Here is a 6000-nt window from a genome sequence, read left to right on the forward strand (position 1 = left end):
CTTAAAAAAATGTTAAACGTGTCTTGATGAAAACAGGCAAGAAATAGGATGAATTGAATCAAACATGCCATGGAGTTGTTTTGGGGGAAAAGTGGAATAAAGTACACAAAACAAACATGTGATCTGAATGTCAGGGTGGAGAGGAATTTCCTGACAGTGAAATCTGTTATGATGTAGTCTCATTTCCAAGAAAAGCATTGAGTTCTATCCCTTCTAGAATTTAAATTGAAAGCTGGACTAAAACCAAAGGATTTGTCCTGTTCTTTCCTCTGCCCAGGAGAGGAAAAGAAAGATTAAAAAATCGGCGTGATCTAATGCATCTCTGCCAGCTCTGTTTTCTAGAATTCCATTAGACTTTTCAATTACAGGCTATTTTTTTAATAAATAATTTAACTAGCAAAGTGCATCTAAATATAGCTACTACCTCATCTGATTAATATTCACATTTATTCCCACAGGATTTACAATAAACATGTTTTAGTGAAAAAAGCATGTCAGAGACTTGAAAGGATGAAATTGGAAAAATTCACTGAAAGTTCTAGAAATGTATAGTATTCAGAGGCCCTCTCCATTTTTGATTCTTTACAAATTCTAATAAGTAAAAAACTCCTTGACCTAGATTAAGTTCAGAATATCACATTTTACTCATGAATCACATTTTAAAAGGAGAAAAGCTCCACCTGGCCTTCTTTATTTTTAAACAGTGATTTCAAAGAGTAGATATGCCTTTCATAGTTGCTAATTATTACCTATGGGGTTGATAGTCACAAATTACAGTAAACAAAACTTGCACCTGTTCCTATTATAAATATGAATTAAAGAGTTACTATAATAGATATTAAAGATTCCAAAGCATAATTGAGCCATTTTGTTTCTCTAGCAAGTAATGAAATTCAGGTTTCACAATGCATAATAAAACGTTAAGCTGTACATAGCCAACAGTTTCCTTTATACATTTTGTATAATTAGGTTGACATGTACTATGTGTTGTATCTGATTTCATATTGCTCAATTCATTACACAGTGTGCTGTACCTGAATTACTACTACTAAATTTTATATAAATTGCTAGTTTACTTTTATTTAATCATATACTATTTTATTTTAAGCTATATGTTAGACAATTTTGATTTTTTTTTTATTTTCATTTTATTTGAAAGAGAACTCAGCCGTCCGCTGGCTCATTTCCCAAATGCCCACAATAGCCAGGACTGAGCCAGGGCAAACCCAGGAGGTCAGAATACAATCTGGGTGTCCAGTGTGGGTGGTACAGACCCAAGTACTGGAGCCATCACCTGCTGCCTCTCAGGATGTGTGTTTGCAGGAAGCTGGGTTGAAAGCAGAGGTAGAACTCAAACACAAGCACCCATATAGGGGATGTGGGTGTCCCAACCAGCGTCTTAAGCACTACACTAAACACCTACCTCAAGCACTTTTAATTATTAACCCATCCTTCAGTTGGAAATGACAGAAACTCAACTTCATTGCACGAAGGGCAATTTATTAGCTCTTAAACAGGGAAGTGCAAGCATGGCTATAGCCAAACATGCAAAGAAGTCACCTTGCTATCCCTCCAAGTTGGCTCTGATTTTTGTTTTTTTCTCCTGAATTAGTTTTCTCTTCAAGGCAGACTTTATCTTTGCAGTGAGGGGTAAAGAGCTGAGGGTGTTGATAGAAATGGAGGCTTTCAGCTTATATAACCAAAGCATGGCAGCAAATGATACAAAATTCTGGAGAAGCACTTTGATTTTTCCCATACCGGATCACAGTCTATCCCCAAGCTGATCAGAAAGGGAAAATTATTGGGGCCAGCGCTGTGGCACAGAGGGTTAACACCCTGGCCTGAAGCACTGGCATCCCATATAGGTGCCGATTCAAGACCTGGCTTCTCCACTTCCACTCCAGCTCTCTGCTATGGCCTGGGAAAGGAGTAGAAGATGGCCCAGGTCCTTGGGCTCCTAACCGGCATGGGAGACCCGGAAGAAGTTCCTTGCTCGTGGCTTTGGATCGGCGCAGCTCCAGCCATTGCAGCCATCTGGGGAGTGAAACACTGGGTGAAAGACCTCTCTCTCTCTCTCTGTGTGTGGAACCCTGACTTTGAAATAAATAAATAAATCTTTTTTTAAAAAAAAAAGGGGGGGGGATTATTAAAGAAAAGGAGCAGGCAAGGAAAGGTGGTTTTGAGAAAATGAAGAATCAAATATTCACTTCACCCTGAGTTTGAATAGAAAGAGTTTCCTGATTTTAACTAACAGCAGGAGTAAAAAAAATTAGCCTGCAAGTCCTCATTGGCTTTAACTAGAGATTTTTAATTCCTGCCTGATAACATTGTTGCTTTGATACCATTATAGGTTTTTGGTTTGTTTTAAATGCTGTCCATTTATATTTTATATGTTGCTGCTGGTTTGATCAGATACACACGTAAGTCTTTCCATCACAGATTTGGAATTCTTTTCCAGTTTCATCAACATTTGAGAAATACTGATTTAAAAATAAAGATTATTTATTTAAAAGACAGAGAGAGAAATCTTCCATCCACTGGTTCACTCTCCAAGTGACTACAATGGCCAGGTCTGGGCCATACCAAAGCCAGGAGCTAGCAGCTTCTGGGTGTCTCAAGGGTGCAGGGGACCAAGGACCTAGTCCATCTCTCACTGCTTTCCCAGGCACATCAGCAGGGAGCTGGATGATAAGTGGATCAAATCAACAACCACATGGAATGCCCTTGCTGCAGGTGGAAGCTTAACCCATTATGCCACAGTGCTGCCCCTGAAATACTGATTTTTTTAAATAAAAGGTGTAAGGGTGGGGGGAGAATAGTTCAGAAATGAGACTACTTGAATACAAATTGGGTTTAAACCTTTCAGAATCTGTACTTCACAACAAAGTATTTCCTTTCAACTTTGGTCCCTGAAAGCAATATTAAGTATGTATCTCTGTGTGCTCTTTAAAATGAACTGTAGTGTAGATACTTTCTAAGATGAAATATGATGGACTGTACTCATTTTGAGCTTTAGAACCAAATTCATCCTTTGGCCTTTATAAGAACTACACCACTCCAGTATTTCCAATTTTATTTCTTGCCAAATAAAATATCAAACTGCCTTATCCTCACATTTGGTACCCCTCCATGGCATGGTCTCAACCTAATTTTATAGCCTTCTTACTCAATCCCTTGTTCTTTTTTTTTTTTTTTTAATTTTTTTAATTTAATAAATGTGAATTTACAAAGTACAACTTTTGCATTGTTGTGGCTTTCCCCTCGCAACCTCCCTCCCTCCCGCACCCCTCCTATCTCCCACTCCCTCTCCCATCCCACTCTTCATTGAGTTTCATTTTCAACTATCTTTATATACAGAAGATCAACTTATTATATACTAAGCAAAGATTTCTTTTTACTCGTAAGAAAAAGATTCAGCTTCATTCTCCTACATATGGGCATCCAGTTTTCCCAACACCATTTACTAAGGAGATCATTCTTCCACCATTGTGTCATCCTGACAGCCTTGCCAAAGGCAATCAACTATGTATGTGTGGATTTACATCTGGTCTCTTTTCTATTCATTGGTCTATGTGTCTGTATGTGAGTACCTTCTATTTTGATTCTTATGGCTTTGTGCTGTAGTTTGAAATCAAGAGGTGTGGTGTTCCAGCTTCATTCTTTCTCAAGATTGCTTTGGCTATTTGGGTTTTTTTTATGGTCCTATGTGAATTTTAGAACTTTTTTTTTCTATTTACATGAAAAATCCATTGGAATTTTGATAGGGGTTACATTGAATCTATAGATTGCTTTGTGTGATATGGATATTTTGAACTATTCTTAAAATTTATATCTTTCCATTTATTTGTCTCTTTGTTTTCTCTTATCAAGTCTTACAGATTCCAGTACATAAATCTCTCACTTCCTTGGTTAAATTTATTCTTAAGTATTTTATTACACTTGATGATATCATAATGGAATTGTTTGTTTCTTTTTCCGATAGTTCATTGTTGATGCAGTGCAACAGATTTTGGTATGTTTATTTTATATCTTGAAACTTTACAGAATTTATTTGTGCTAAGAGTTTTTGGTGGAATCTTTTTGGATTTTATGTGTACTAAATCATGTCATTTACAAGAAGACTATTTTATTTCTTCCTTTCTGATTTGGATGCCTTTTCTTTTGCTTGCCTGATTGCTCTGGCTAGGACTTCCAGTACCATGTTGAATAGAAGTGGTGAAAATAGGAACTCTGGTCTTGTTCCTGATCTTTGAGACAAAGATTTCAGATATTCACCAATAAGTATATTACCTGTGGACATGTAAGGCCTTTGTTATGGTGAAATACATTTCTTTTACAACCAATTCATTGAGTTTATGTCATAGAAAGATGTTGAATTTTGTATATTTGCTTTTCTATATCCTTGAGATAATCATTATATATGATGTTTATCTTTCATTCTGTTAATATGATATATCACTTTTATTGATTTCTGTATGTTGTGCCATCTTTGCATCCCAGGGATAGATCTCACTTGGTTGTGGTGTATGTTTCCTGTTAACGTACTATTGAATTCAGTTTGCTAGTATTTTGTTGAGAATTTTTGCATCATCATGAATGTTGGCCTTTTAAAAATTTTTATATTTTTAAAATATTGCCACTTTGTTATACTATTATTTTAGAGATTTTTAAAAAGTGTTTGTTCCAGAGACAAATCAACAGCTCACATTCACTGGTTAACTCCCCAAATGCCTGCCACATCTAAGTCTGGGCCTACTGACAGAACCAGGAGCCAGGAACTTAATCCAAATCACCCATGTGGATTACAGGTACCCAAACACCTCCCATTACCTATTGTCTCCCAGGGTCTGCAGCGGCAGGAGGTAGGAATCAGAGCTACAGTCAGAAATCAAACACAGATGGTCTAATGTGGAACATAGACATCTGTATCAGTGGGTCAAACACCCACCTCAAGAATATTGGCCTTTAATTTGCCTTTCTTGTTATGTCCCTTATTCAACTTTGGTGTCGGTATAATACTGGCCTTATAAAGTAAGTTTGGAAATGTGCCACCTCTTCAGTTTTTTCAAAGGGCTTGAGAAAAATTAACCTTTTTTTAAACATGTTTGATAGGATTCACCATCTGGTCCTGAGCATTTGTTTTCTGGGATTTACTGATTAAATTTTCTTGTGTTGGTCTATTCATATTTTCTATATCTTTGTGATTTCTGGTTCTTCAGTCTTGATAGATGTTTCTAGAAATGTATCCATTTCTTCCAAATTTTACAAATTGTTGGCATATTGTTCACCATGTTGTCTTATGATCCTTTATGTTTCTGTGATATTAGTTGTAATATCCTCTCTTTTGTTTTATTTATGTAAAGCTTTTTTTCTTCATTAGTGTAGCTAAAAATGTATATTTAAAAATGAACCAATTGGTCATTTTTATTGTTTTTATATGCCTTATTTTAACTACATCTGCTCATTGTTTCCTTCTATTTGCTAACTTTGGGCTATTTTATCTCTTTCTAGTTCCTTGCAGAATAAAATTTAGATTGTTTGCAATATTTTCTTTCTGTTAATGTAGGTGTTTATCACTATAAACTTTCCTCTTGGAACTACTTTTGCTGCATCGTGTGTTTTGGTGTGCTGTGTTTCCATTTCTTTTTTTTCTTTTCTTTTTTTTTTTTTTTTTTTTTTTTGGTATGTGTTTTGCTTTTGGTTTCTTCTCTGACCTTTTGTTTATTTCTTGATTGTGTTTAATTTTTACATATTTGTGAATTTTCCAGTACTCATTTCTAGTTTCATACCATTGTGGTTGGAAAAGACACTTGATATGATTTCAGTCTTCTTGTGTTTGTCATTTCTTTTGTGGCTTAACATATGATCTGCCCTGGAGACTGTTCCATATGTGCTTGAGAAGGATGTATACTCTGCTGCCATTGGATGGAATGCTCTGTGTCTGTTAGGTCCACTTGATAACAATAATGTTGTTCCTTATTGATTTTCTGTCATATGACC

Source organism: Oryctolagus cuniculus, chromosome 7 (assembly GCF_964237555.1).
Source record: "Oryctolagus cuniculus chromosome 7, mOryCun1.1, whole genome shotgun sequence".
Taxonomy (NCBI): domain Eukaryota; kingdom Metazoa; phylum Chordata; class Mammalia; order Lagomorpha; family Leporidae; genus Oryctolagus; species Oryctolagus cuniculus.